Source organism: Panthera pardus, unplaced genomic scaffold (assembly GCF_024362965.1).
Source record: "Panthera pardus isolate Hobbes unplaced genomic scaffold, ASM2436296v1 HiC_scaffold_18, whole genome shotgun sequence".
Taxonomy (NCBI): Eukaryota; Metazoa; Chordata; class Mammalia; order Carnivora; family Felidae; genus Panthera; species Panthera pardus.
Genome location: NW_026526743.1, coordinates 34490885 through 34504913, shown reverse-complemented (window position 1 = coordinate 34504913; position 14029 = coordinate 34490885). Strand labels below are relative to the sequence as shown.

The 14029-nt window shown below is 60.7% G+C and overlaps 1 protein-coding gene across 6 annotated transcripts in view; it reads right to left on the bottom strand.

The window, feature by feature from the left end:
• The window catches only part of ADGRG1 (adhesion G protein-coupled receptor G1), a 39548-nt gene extending 25880 nt beyond the window's left edge, over positions 1–13668 (bottom strand). Inside the window, exon 1 of one of the 6 annotated variants that reach the window (XM_019455811.2) lies at positions 13543–13668. The gene's annotated coding sequence lies outside the window, so the exon portion shown is untranslated. Of the gene's footprint in view, positions 1–4029; positions 4199–5958; positions 6441–13542 lie in introns of those variants that run through there. The other 5 variants (XM_053906149.1, XM_019455810.2, XM_019455817.2 and 2 more) reach the window with 5 other exon arrangements.
• Between the last annotated feature and the right edge of the window lie 361 nt (positions 13669–14029).

Sequence of the window (14029 nt, the reverse complement as noted above, 5' to 3'; positions counted from 1 at the left end):
GGGTGCCTCTCCCGCCCACGGCCAGAAAAGCTCCGGGCTGGAAGGAGCCGTGAAGAAATTCACACTCTGCTCAAGCTCCCTCTACACTTCCCTGCCAAACTTAAACACTTGCAGGGATGGGGAGCTCACTACCGCAAATGGGTGCAGCCATCTGTGGTGCTGTGGGAAACAGCCCAGCGCTGTGCTCAGGCCCCCACTGCCACTGACTGGCCAGGGAACTTGACACCTGCTTCCTCATCTGTGAAGTGTGGATAAGGATTCAAATCTCCAAGGGCCAGCAGCACGGACTGAACGAGGGTCTTTGTAGGCAGTGCGACCGTATGTCCTAGGTAGGAGTGGGGGCGGTTATGAGTCTCTCCGGGGTTTGGCGCATGCCCAGATGGTGACACAGCCGGTGGAGCACCGGGCAGAGGGCACCAGGCCAAACGTGACTCAGTTGCTCCAGTCGGCCCCTGGGGCTCACCCCTCCCTCACATCTGTCACCATGAAGACAGGTGGGTCTGGGCAGTTGTTCCCCCTGTCACAGGGTCAGAGACCCAAGGTACTAACCACAGAGCCCTCCCTGAGAGCCATACTTGGCCAGGGACCCAGAGGGGGTCAGCCACCCAGTGCAGGCAAGGGGCCAAGAGGCCAAGGGAACTCAGACCAGCAGAGAAGTAACCACAGGGTGCTGCCCTAGGAAACCCGCCCAGCTTGAACTCAGGCCCCCCGTACAGGCCCAGCACAGTGGCCAAGCGGGTCAGTCCCTGGGCCACAGAGAAGAGCAGGAGGGAGCCCCATTCTTGAAGAATGCATGCCAGCAGATCAAGACCCCCCTAGATGGGGGCGTCCAAGGCCCCACGGGCTCTCCGGTGCCTGGCGACTTTCCCAATGATGTCATGGGGGCACAGGGCTAATGCTCCAGGATGAACTCACCGTTGCTTCCTAAGGTCTTGGTGGTGGCCCGGAACAGTGGCAACGACAAGATCGCTTATGGCGTGCCAGGCACTACACTTAGCACCTAAAATTTGGTGGCTCACTTAACCTTCTCAAGGTGCCATTACTGTCCTCGTTTTTTTTTTTAACGTTTATTTATTTTTGAGACAGAGAGAGACAGAGCATGAACGGGGGAGGGTCAGAGAGAGAGGGAGACACAGAATCCGAAGCAGGCTCCAGGCTCTGAGCGGTCAGCACAGAGCCCGACGCGGGGCTCGAACTCCTGGACCGCGAGATCCCGACCTGAGCCGAAGCCGGACGCTTAACCGACTGAGCCACCCTGGCGCCCCTGCCATCCTCATTTTTAAGATGAGGCAAACAAGGCACAGAGAGACTAATACTGTGCCCAAGTTCACACAGTTGATGGAGCTGGGACAAAGCCAGACAGCCCCAGGGCCACCATGCTGCTTCTCTTGGGGGAACAGCTGAACTGGATGACGGAGGAGCAAAGGTCTGGGACAACTGGACGTGGGGGTCTACTGCCCGTGGGGCCCCACGTGTTTAGCCGTCTCAGCCAATCCCCACAGGGTCCCCTAGAGATACCAGGTACCTTCATCCCCATTTTACAGCCTGAGTAATGAGGCTTTGAGAGACAGAGCTTCCTGCTCAAGGTCACTTTTCAAGGATTGGAACCTAGTTCTAACTTGGCCCTGAAGACAAAACCTTCAGCCCAGGTTTAGGGAAGCCCTCTCAAAGCTGCACAACGTGCTTAGGACACACTTTGCCCCCATCGGCTGCCCCAAATTCCAGCAACCACCCTGCCAGGGGGTGGCACTCTCCTCTCCACGTATAGCGAGGACACTGAGGTCCAGGGAGGTTGTACCCTTGGGCCCTTGTAGCCCTCTGCTCTCCTCCCTGGGCCTTGAAAGCCAAGGCCAGGGCTTCTGGGAGGGGGAAGGCAGAGGCCTGAGGACAGGGCAGAGATCTGAGAGGTCTCTCTCGTCTCTCATTGTTGTCATTGTCGTGCTCATCTCCAGAGTTAGTTTAAGTGGCCCTGAGCCTGGGGAGCCAGCCTGGAGCCATTAGCTGCAAACCGCCAGCCTCTTTCAGGGAGCTGGAGCTGGGCTGGCTTCCAGACAGCAAGGCCCCTGCCCCCGGCCGCCTCCCTGTAATGCAGAGCCCTGTCCTCCGATGCCCAGAGACTCCGCCGGCTTCTCTGGGGCTACGCTTTTATCTCTGCCTGCCTGTAACTGCCAAGCACGCGCAGACTGTCTGAGCCCGAGCCTGCAGCCCCTCAAGAGCCCGGTGCCCACGCCACTGACCTCCACACCACAGCACAAGTCAGGCAGGAGGGGGAAGGGGTAGGTTCTGCCAGAGCCCAGGCGGCCCCGGCTCTCCCCAGGGGGGAGGCAGGATGAAGCACCCAATCCTCCCCCTTCCCCCCCCTACTGCTGCCGGTTGTTACAAGTTGTCTCCGGGCCTCAGTGCACCCATCTGCCCGCCGTGGAGATCATATGACAAAGACGAACGTCTATACGGGCCAGGCGCTATGCTAGACGCTTTACTGCATTAACTCCTTAACGTTCACAACTGCCCCCCAACATACACACTATGGCTATCCGCTTTTTCCAGGTAAGGAAACCGGGGCAGACACCCCAGTTCACACAACCAGAGGGGAACGAAGCCAGGATTCTCCCCAGGTAAACCGGCCTTGCTGTCTCTGTGGGTCCTGACACCCTAGCGGACCGTGGGCTCGGCAGTGGCAGGGATGGGGTTTGAGACAGGGGCACGTGCCCTCTGGCACCCAGCGCGGAGCCCGGTCTGGTCGAGGAGCCCCCTCCTGACTGAGGGGCCAGGAGAGCACAGTGGACGACGTCTCGCACTCTGCAGCCCCAAAGACCAGCACTTACTCATGGGTAAGCCTCCTGTGCCTCAGGGTCCTCGCCTCTCAAGCAGGCACACCAGGGGCACGTGCCTCACAGGAACGAAGGGTGTGCAAAGCGCTGAGCCCAGGGCCCAGCGGGGTCTGAGGCCGGGAAGGGCCAGGATGTTCCGGCCCCGGCCAAACCACTGGGCTCCAGGGAGAGTTGGGAGGTTAAGGGACCCGGGCAGGTGCCTCAGCCCACCTGTGCCCGGGCAGGCTGGCACCCGGCAGGGGTCACATACTGGTGTCCCAAACTCCTGCCACACCCTCAGCCCTGCTCCCCAGCAGCCCGGGCCTGACCCCAGAATCTGCAGGGCTCCGCAAGGGCCTCGAGGAACTCCTGGTGAGGCATGCCGACCGGCGGAGGGTAAGCCTGGAGAGGCGGAGGCCCAGCCAGCCCCTCCCCGCTGTTCGAGGGACCCCTCTGTGCCAGCCCTGCCCCACTTCCCTCTCGCCATCTGCCTGGTCCCCGGGCGCCTGCGTCCCTGATGATGTGCTCACGTGATGCCCCATCTGCCGTGAATCAGAAGGCAGGGTCCACAGGGCCTCCCCGAGGACGGGACTGCGGGTGCCAGGCCCGCTCGGGCTCTGGTTCAGGGGGAGGGGCGGCACTGGGCTTCGGGGCTGTGTTGCCACATTTTCCCATCTCCCCACCTGCACCCCGGACACCCCCACTGCCTCCTCCACGCCCTGCCTCAGAGCCCTGCCCCGACTCTTCCCCCCTGCCATGTAGAAGCCCACCTGTGCCTGCATCCCCCAAACGGGCACTGCCCCCAGCACCCACCACCCAGCACTTACCACCCGCACCCACACCCACACGCGGCTCTTGCTGAGGATGAAGCAGCCTGTGGCCCGGCTCAGCTGGAGCACGGTCCATGTGGCTCCTTCATGGCTGTGCCTGCCCCCCTCACCCCTCCCGTCTCTGTCCTGCCCGGCCCTGCTAGGAAGGCGATCCCCGCAGCACAGAGACCCCACCACCGCTCTGCTGCCTCTTTCATCCGCTGTCCCTTCAGCTGAGCGGCCACCTCCCCCTCTATCCCCACAGCCATGAAGCTGCCTTTCAAGCAAGAGCCCTGAGCCCTACAGCCTGGGCTTCGGGCAGCCAGGCCACGGCGCATCATAGCCCTGCCCTCCCCATCCTGTCGGGGTCACAGCCAGAGCACCCAGCCCCCACCCAGCACCCATCTGACCTGGCTGTTGGCTGCTGTGCTGCCCACATCATCCTGCCATCCCTCCTCTGCAGAGCAGATCGAGACCTGCCAGCCTGGCCCTGCAGGCCCCATAAAGTGACCCGTGCCAGGTCTCCAGTGCCATCATCTGCCCCATGTCCAGGCTCGCATCATTCCGAGCCCTTCTCTATGCAATTGCCTCTGCCCTGCGCAGAGGCACCCTCCCAGGTGGCCCCGCGCGCCACCCTCCCAGAGGCACACCAGCCCTCTCCACCACTCTCCAAGCCCAGCCGGGTCCTCCCAGCCCAGAAAGTTCTCTCCCCCTCTTGGCAACATTTTGACACTCCTCAGCCTCAGGTCCTAGCTATCTTGTTTGTCTGTGTCCCTGACAAGATGGGGTGTCACGGCCAGGCTGACCAGCCCCTGCCCAGCGGCCCAGGGCCCTGAAGCCAGCAGCAAGAGTGTGCACAGGCCGCCCGGCACAGCGTCTCCCTCACAGGCTGGGCCTGGGGTGGTGTCTTTCACAAGCCGACACTCTCGGAGCCAAGCCCCAGGACCACTGGAGGCAGGGCACCTGTCATCATGCCTACACACCCATTTAGCAGCTGAGACAACTGAGGCCCAAAGAGAGAGGCAAGGCAAGGTGCTATGACTGAGGTGGACCCGTATCTCAGGTCCCCGGGGTCCCCACAGCAAAGGGGGATTAGGTCCGGCCTCAAAACGAGTCCAACCTCTAGATGTCGGCAGAGAAGGTCCCCTTGGACCCTGGCCTGGGCTGGGGAACGAACTCAGCAGCTAGTGGCTCTCACTGCCAGGAGATGCTTCTTCCCACTCAGTCTCCAACCCCAAGAAAGCACCTCCGCCCTCAGGGTACCCCACAGTGAGGGGGCAGGGGCCCTGGCATTGGGTCTGGGCCACCCATGGGTTCTAAGACACCTTGTTTATCTCATTCACTGCCCCCACCCCCAGGATATCATACACACAGCAGGCGCTCAATAAGTGTTCAGGTGAAAAACTTCTTTGGCCCTCTGGAGCTGCAAAGGCTGTTCTTACCCACCCGCCTAGGCCAGGCCGGGACTGCTCCAGGCAGGATGGGCACTGGGGGGTACGGTGAGAGGCGCCCGTCTCAGTATATGCCCCCCAACCCTCCTCAGTAAAATGAGCACCAGTTCCTCCCGTGGGGCCACCAGAGACCTCAGCTCGGCACCGCAGGAAGGAGGCTGGTTGGGGAAGAGGGAAGAACAGGATCCAGCAGATCCCCCAGGGCGGGCGCTGCGGTAGCACCTGGAGAGAAAGCCCTATCAGTTCCACACAGATGGGGACACCGGGGTCTGGAGGTTAGTGGGCAGGGGGCTCCAGCCTCAGCTTCCACTTCCCCATGTATCTGCCCCTAGTTCTCAGGACCCTCTCTCACCCCCACGTTCAGACCCCATGGCCGGGACTACCTCCTCCCGAAAGTGGCCTGTGTGGTGAAGAGCCAGACTGCCCCTGGCTCACTTGGGGACCCGGGACCCAGCCCTGGACATCTGTGAGCAAAACTGTCCGCGAGAGCCCTGTCCTGCCTCGGACTGGACCCCGGTTCTTTATCCCCGGACTTGGTACCTGACGTTGGGGAAGCCACCTGAGAGCCTTAGTTCTCCCATCTGTGCAGTGGGAGCAGGAATGGGGAGTTGTCTCACAGCCCAGAGAGCAGACCCCAGCTTGCTGGGTCCTGTGACGATACCACTCTGAGCCTCAGTTTCTCTAGTTAACAAAGGACTGGCGGCTCTGAGAGATTCCATCCTGTGGGGCCCCGTTCCCTTCTCAGACACCTCCCTGTCCGTCTACCCCCAACACTGGAGACCCCGCACAGCAGCGTTCATCCGGGCTGGCTGCCCCCAAGAGGCCTCCCCCTACCCTCTGCCGCACACCTCCCTCCTCCCTCCTGCTGTCACACCCTTGATCTGGTACCTGGTGCCGGAGGAAGGTCCTGTGTGGGACCAGGCAGCTGGAACGCCTTTCAAGTCCCACTTCGGAGGCTTAGCCCCCCAGCCAGAGTCAGGCTGCCCCCAGTGGGCAGGCTGGTGAGTGTGGGAGGCTCCCAGCTCCTCTCTTGCAGCAGAGCAAGGCGGGCAGGCAGCTGCGGAGGCAGGCGAGGCGGCGAGGCTGTGAGGGTTTGTGGGGGGACGGCCCCCTCCTGCCCCAGTCGGGCTCCTCCCTCTTCCCTAGCTTGGCTGGGATGACGGGACCATACGTGAGTCACGGATTTCTCAGAGGGGGCAGGGCTGAGAGAGCTCAGGCGGTGACCCTGGGGGATGCCCATGACTCAGCGCTGGGCAAGGGGGCACCTCAGCCTCACCACCCACCGATCCTGGCAGACAGGTGCCAGGCTTCGGGGACAGACAGCCCCGCCTGGGGATAACTCTGCCTCCCTGCCCTCCATCTGTCGCTTCCCCAGGGCTCTTCTCCCCAAAGTTCCCGCAGAGAGGCTAGGTTGCCATGGTGACAGGCCACTCAGATGCTGCCCACCGCACTCCCTCCCCCCCACCCCGGCCCCGCCTCAGGCCCAGGCGACAACTGCCCCTTCCTGAAGGAGAGTCCAGGCTCCTTAGCAGCAGACAGCAGCCGGCGCTGACCGGCAGAGCGGAAGGCACTGGGGGAGGGGGGGTGTCAAGTGGCTTGGCATGTGGCCACCCAGGCCACGCACAACGGACCACCTGACCTTGAGACTTCCTTGAGCCTCAGTCCTCACAGCAAAGGGACTCATCTCGATGCTTCCCGGGTTCCAACATTCTAAGACTCCCGTTCTAGATTCTGAGACCCCAGGGGCTTCCGGAAAGGTCCCTGTTAGTACATCTGCTGGGCCAAAGGGGAAACTGAGGCCCGGGTGAAGAATCACTCCTGCTGGCTCCAAAAGCTCAAGGGGAGAAACTGGGATTGGGGCTGATGCCTACATTCCCTTCTGGCCACTGGCCTCTGTCAGCAGCTCCCTCCCACGGCTAAGGTTAATAGCCACCCGAGGAGTCAGGAAGCTTTGGATGGCTCATGGCCAGCCCTGCGCCCTGTGGAGCAGGGACTCCCTGTCATCTCTCATCCCCACACGACTCCCAAGTCAAGGGTGCTGTAAGAATTTCACAACATAATGAGGGTAAGTGGTGACAGCAATAAGAACAGTAATAATAATGATTACATTTACTGAGCACTTACTACATTCCAGAATCTTGCCTCACACCACACCATCACCATAGCACCACAGGACAGTGGCGAGGAGGAAAACACATTGCTCAGGCCAGTGCCCGGCACTTGATGAGCCCTCAGTAAATATTTGCCGTGAATGTGGCGACGACAAAGGGAGAGCACAAGGCCGAGAAATGCAGCTCAGAGAAGGGAATTAACTTGCCCAAGGCCACAGAGCTGGGAAGTGGCAGAGTGGGGATGCAGGCCCGGGAGGTCTGGCTGCACATGGCTCTCCTGACCACTCGTGAATCCAGCCTCCCCAGACCTCTGGCGTGGGGCCTGGGCACAGCAGGTGCTCAGGGCACCGTAGGCCCCTTCTCTCGTGCAGGGATCTGCATTCTAAAAGAGGGACCTGAAAAAGTCACGTGATATAGCACGAGTGGAAGTTTTTTAGGCAGTCCAGGAGGCCGGGGATCTGCTGCGGGGGAAATGCACCCCTCACTTGCCTGCATAGATCCTGCTGCAGGGAGGAGAAAGGCAATAAAGCTCATGGTGGGGTGCAGGGAGGCCCTGATGTCAGAGCTTCCAGTGAGCAGCGCTTTGCTCTCCAAGTGATCAGCCCCCTGGCGGCCTGTGGCGGATGCCCAGGGCAGGCGGGCACTGTAGGCACTTGCTCATTGCTGGGCCTGGGGGGGCAGTTCACACCTGGTGGGGACGAGGTGGGGGGAGGGGGGAGGGGGCAGGAAACAACAGAGAAGAAAAGTGAGTTATCCAGGAAAGGATGTGGGGTCCCTGACATGCAGTGTTCCTGAGCAAGTTACCACCTCTAAGCCTCAGGGTCTCCAAGGTCTGTCCTTCAGGGCCAGGCCACTGGTAGCTGGGGCAGCCTCAGCTGTTCCCCGGGGGCCACGCCAGCAGGGAAGCAGGCCCTCCTGAGACACAAACACACACACACACACACACCACAGAGGGTGCTGACCAGCAGGACGTGGGTGGAGTGTTGGGGGCGCCACTCTCTCCGCCTGAGGCAGGGGCACCCTAAGCTGGACATCTGAGAGAGGGACTCAGAAGCCAGGAGCCAGCTGCCACTCTGGCCACACAGGAAAGGCCTATGTGGTGGGCCGGCCAGGGTAGCAGAGAGCTTGCCAAAGCTCTGTCTGCCCTGTCACCACCGGGCTTCTCAGAGACCTACTACGTGCTGGGCACTGTGCCAGGCTCCAGAGCAGGGACGGGCAGCAGGCCCACCCAGCCCCGAGTCTGGCTCACATCAGGGTGATGTTGGGAGTTCGTTACTGGTATCGCAGAGCTCCCAGCCTCAAAAATGAGCAACCAAGTAAATTATTGTTAGTTACAATAGTACCTATTATTAGTACTAATAACAGGACTGCTAATAGGTACTGTGTCCATAGGGCTCACTGTGTAAGATGCTCTGTTCTATGTGGATCATTCTCATTTCATCCCCCCCAATACCTGGGTGCCACTGGTATTTTAGGGACGCAGAGTAATTCCGCGAGGAAAAGCCTGGTTTGGACTCTAAGGCTTTACACCGGCAGTGCGGACAGAGGGCAGGTCTGGTGGGGCGCGGAGAACATGGAGGCAGAGGGAGGTGTTGGGGGGACACTTTGATCCAAGAGACCAGAAGCAGGGCTAGGACCCTTACCCCACACACAGGAAGACAGAGGGAGAGAAGAGATGTTAGGAACTGCCTTGAAGATTGGGCGGGTGCCGGATGGGGTACAGAGCTGGCAGGCAGGGAAGAGGGTGCCCTTGGATACGGCAGAATGGGGGTGCCCCCGTGACATGTGGGGGAGCCTTCCAACAGGCCCCTGGAAACACATCGCTGGGGCTCAGGGGCTCAGGGCTGGGATCCCCTAAGCTCAGAGAAGCTCACGTGCATTACTGACTGGTGACAGAGGCCAGAGGAGGGGGAGGGAGTGCCAGAAGGTGAAGGTGCAAAAGGGTCTTCATTTTGAGGGATGGAGGAGAGGCTGGAAGCCCGGGCTCTGGGCTCAGGCCAACTAGCTTCTCCTCCCGGCTCCGCCAGCTGGGTGACTCAGGCACCGTCTCTCCAGCCATCCACCTTCTCCCCTTTAGAGTGGAGACAATGCTGATAATAATTAACAAGGCCACATGCATAAAGCAACACAGCCCAGGCACGAATGAGCACCCCCGATGTGTTTGCAAGGGCTTGACTGTCCAGAGCAGGCTGGACATGAAACAGACACAGGGCTGCGACCAGGCGTGGCCCCCAGGACAGGGATAAGCTGACCGAGCTCCACGGAGCCCACTGTGACAGAGCCGGGAGGAGAGGCTCTACCCTTCTCCGTCTCTCAGCCCCCAGCCAGGGCCATGTGAGTGAGCCTTAAAGTCGGTGAAGAGCTGTGCCCACCTGTGGGAAGGGTCACGGGCAACCGTCACCTGCATGGCAGTGGGTTTTTATTGGACAAGAGCACTTGCAGCCCAGGCTTCTCCCTTTGCGAGCTGAGTGGCCTCATCAAGCATTGAGCACCACACCTGGCCATAGTAGGGTGCTCGACAAATAATGGCCAATGTCGCTGCGGTTATCATAAGGTCAACACAAATGCCAAAGGCCTGGCCCTCCACGGTTTGTGAAGTCCGCTCATGTCCAGCATCTCCTCTACAAAACAGTGGTGATTGTTCCCATTTAACAGAGATGGAAACTGAGGCTCAAAGAGAGAACCTTCCCGAAGCCTCACAGAACATCAGCAGCAGAGCCAAGACTTGAACCTGGGGTCCTGGGATCCAGACCATGTGCTTTGTGGCCAGTACTCCCAGACACCTCCCGGTTCATTCCCGTGGGAAAGCCTCCTGGCCACGGGCGCGGGGGCAGCTGTAGCCCCATGATAACACCATCTCCCGTCACACCCGCCCCAGGGCCCGGCAGGGATGGCATTGCCCATGTGACTCAGCCGCCCTCACAAAGGGAGCTGTGTGCCCTGTGCCTTAGGCCTGCCTCCCCCACCCGTGCTCATCCCCTGGCTAGAGGAGGAACAGGGAGTCCGACATATCCAAGACTTGGGGAGAGCAAGGGGCACTGGAGGCCATTAAAATGTGACAAATCTAACAGAGATTCAAGCCCAGGCTTGGGATGTAAGAGGTCGGTGCCAGCTTCCAGAGGGAAGGCAAGGCCAGGCACACAGGAGGGTAGAGACCGCCCAGGTTCCACGCCTGTTTTTCTGAGACCTTATTTGGAGCTCCAAGAACAGACTCAACCCAGCTGGCTCCCTTGGGGGTGGAGCTGAGGCACCTGCCCACATTTACCTGCATCAGATTTCAAAAGCTCTGGAGCTTGTGGTCAGGGAAAAGACACTCCCCGATTGCCAGCAGGGCTCCCGAGTCTACACCTGTCCCCAGCACTGCTCTTTTTCCACCCCTTCCCCCAGAAGGCTTGAGACGCAGAACCCATGCACCCCTACTGAGCACGGTGTGCCAGGCAAGTGACTTGCGTTTTCCTCCCACAACTCTAACAAGGAGGCCTTGCCCCATGTGCTAAGGAGGAGACTGAGGCTCAGAGGGGAAAGGGAGCCAGCCCAAGGTCACACAGGATTTGAGCCAGGATCTAACTTCAAGGCCTGAAACTCCTCCAGTCCCTCCTTCCTGGTTCCAGTAACATCTTGACCTCATGCGATCAAGAAGTGGCCTTGGGCCCAGCACAGACAGGCAGGCAGACAGACAGCCCCCCACCCCCACGGTCACCCTGTTCCTGTCCTGCCGGGAGGGGACCGCTACAGAAGGCAAATGCTTACAGAGTGCAGGCTGGCTGGGCATCCAGGGACCACCCCGGCTGACCTCGCCAGGAGGCAGGCACACCTAGGTGCCCAGCAGCCTGAGACAGAAGGTAGACAGAGCTGCCACCCCCTCTTTCCAGGCATGACGGAATGTCTGACCTCAGCCCAGCCTCCAGTCGCAGTTGGCAAGAGGGTTGGATCCAGCCAGAACAGGCCTGGAAGGTCATTCTAGCCACACTCCCGCCTCTCAGCCTTCAGAAGCCCCCGAGCCCAGGGCAAGGATGGGCCCACCAAAGATGGACCCCAAGCTCTCTCCCCACCCCACTTCCATGCCCGGCCAGCCCAGACCACTCTTGCCATGGGAAACAGGTGCAGGGACAGGCATGTAGAGGCCTGGATTCCTCAAGGGAGGCCCTAGCCGTCTGTAAACATCAGCCCCCACCCCTTTGTAGCTCCGGAGATTGGAGCTAGGTGGGCTGGGTGGCGCCTTCCCACTTGGCCTCCGGAGCCAGCAGTACAGCCCCTCCTCAGAGTGACAGCTGGGAGGGACCGCTCTTCCCCTTGGAACCCCGGGTGCCCTGCTCAGGCCCGGGGGAGACCCAGCGACTGGGAGGCTCCAAACTGCCCCTCGCTCCACCTAGACGCCTCCCAGCATGGTCCCAAAGTCCTTCAAATAGCACAGCACGAAACCCAACACCAAATTGTTCCCCTCTGAGCTTTCTGTGCCTCAGTGTCCCCAGGTGTAAAATGGGGACACCAGGCCTTCTCACAGCAATAACAGATGTTGTCACTACCCCAGGATCTCTTTTAAAGGCAACTTCCCTCGGGGCGCCTGGGTGGCTCAGTCGGTTGAGCGTCCGACTTCAGCTCAGGTCACGATCTCGCGGTCCGTGAGTTCGAGCCCCGCGTCGGGCTCTGGGCTGATGGCTCAGAGCCTGGAGCCTGCTTCGGATTCTGTGTCTCCCTCTCTCTCTGCCCCTCCCCCATTCATGCTCTGTCTCTGTCTCAAAAATAAAATAAACGTTAAAAAAATTTAAAAAAAATTAAAAAAAAATAAATAAAATAAAGGCAACTTCCCTCAATGGGGTGAGGGGTAGTACCCGGAAGAGACTTCTAACTCCTCCTCCCTGTTCAGACGGGAGGGCTGGGACAGGCCACCAGCTGATGTCTCCACCGCTGTGCCCCTTCTGTCAGCAACCCCCTGGGCCCTGGCCTGTGAGGTTTGGGCGGCAGCTGCTTGGACACCCAAGACTTAAGCCAGAGGCCTCTGGTCCAGCAGTGGGGCGTTGTAGCTCCCGGGCCAAGGGAGGCAAATGCGGCCCGGAGAGGTCTGGCGAGTACCCATCAGGTGGCACAGCAGTGTACGAAGAGGCAACATTTGCTTTGTCTTGACGATGACTACATGCCATCTCACGTGACTGCCATAGGGTCCCCAGGGCCCGGGATCTCACCTTTGCACGGGGCTGTGCAACGGTGGGGCCGCAGTTTCCTCACCCGGGAATCCGGCTTGCACGGCTTCTCTTTCAGTAAAACAAGGAGCCGGAGTTGGACATGTTTTGTGGACAGCCCACAGAGCGCCCCGCAGCGCCTCCCGGGAGCACCGCCTTCTGCACATGCCTCCTTCCCAGCAGCCAGGCAGCTGCCGGGGTCCCCCCTAAGTGCGGGGGCGCAGCTGGCTCGGGAGGCATAATGGAGCACAAATGACAGCCACTCACTAGTGAGGGCTGGCTAATTAACAGAGGGATCATGGGGGGCCCGTTTTGCCGCCCACACACCGCAAGGGAGCCCAGTGGGTAGGAGCAGAGCTGGCCAGGAGCCAGGCTCCTCCCATCTGCAGCAACCCGCTTCTGGTCTGGCTGATGTGTGGGACTGGGAGACCGGGAAGGCTGCGGGGTGGGGGCACGGGGTGGGGGGGGGACCTGCTCCACTCTGTTTTCAGACCGTGGCCGTTGCCCAGCCCCCTTGTCCAGCCCCCCTCTGGGTGCAGAAACCACCCAGAGAAGGAAAGCCTGGCCCTAAAGCCCAGGAGGCACAACGGGGCCGGGCCCTTGCCTCCACGGCGGCTCTCCTGTCCCCGTGTATCCTCAGCCACCATATAGCGGTCTCATCGCAGAGGCCTGAGGGGTCCGGAGAGAGGCAAAGAATCCTGGGCATGGGCCCAGTCCCCTCCACTCAGCTGACCAGGGCGAGGCTGCCTTTCTCTTCCTTGTCAAAAGTCACATAACCTGGGCCAGCCTGCTCCCAAACCGGTTTTCCCTGGGATCCCAGGAGGAAACAGGCTGTGGGTGGCTGGAAGCAGGCAGAGGCCCTGGGTGCAGCCTCCTGCCTCCTCACATAAGCATTAGGGCTCCAGCCTCACCTTGGACCTCAACCTTATGCAGTCGCCCCGCCAGCTTCCCTGTGCCAAAATGACCACCACGCCTGCCCGGCAAAGGACCTCAGGACAGCCAGGGCCTCCGAATCAACCCAGGACCCTGCGCAGACCAAGGGCCAGGCCTCCCACATGTCCTCAGGGCATTGAACTAGACCTGAGAGCCTGCCGAGGTCAAGCAGGCCAGGCTGGGAGTCAAACTCTGCTGAATTTTCCTGTCCCGTCCTCCACCATAAACAGCCAACAGCAGTTTCTTACCTCTGAGTCTGGGCACGCCAGGCGCCAATGGCCGGACTCTGCCTCCTCCCCTTCCACCTTCTCCTAGGGCTCACGGGCACCCAGCGGGAGCCTGTCTGGGCAAGCTGTCCCAGGTAAGGCCCCGCCTTGCCTGTCTTGCCATTTCCGGTTGGCTGCCACCTCCCTCTGTCATTCCTGGATTTCCCGGCAGGCGCTGACCTGGCCCCACTGGGTGCTGAGCACCCTCGCCCCTGGCCTCACCCTTCCGTGGGTTTTCGGCACTTCTACTGAACGCGTGGGCTGCTGGCCCACCCATGGCCCCCGGACGAGCCTGGGGGAGTCACCTCTGGGGGATACTGCCCCATCATATGTAATTACCACCTCTGTGAGTTCGCTCCTGCCTCCTTCCTCAGCTCAGGCCCCACCTGAAGCCTGGGCCCAGGCTCACCTGCCTATAATAAAAACAAGTCAGCAGACCGCAGCTGGCTGCAGGCTGGAGGTGAGGGGG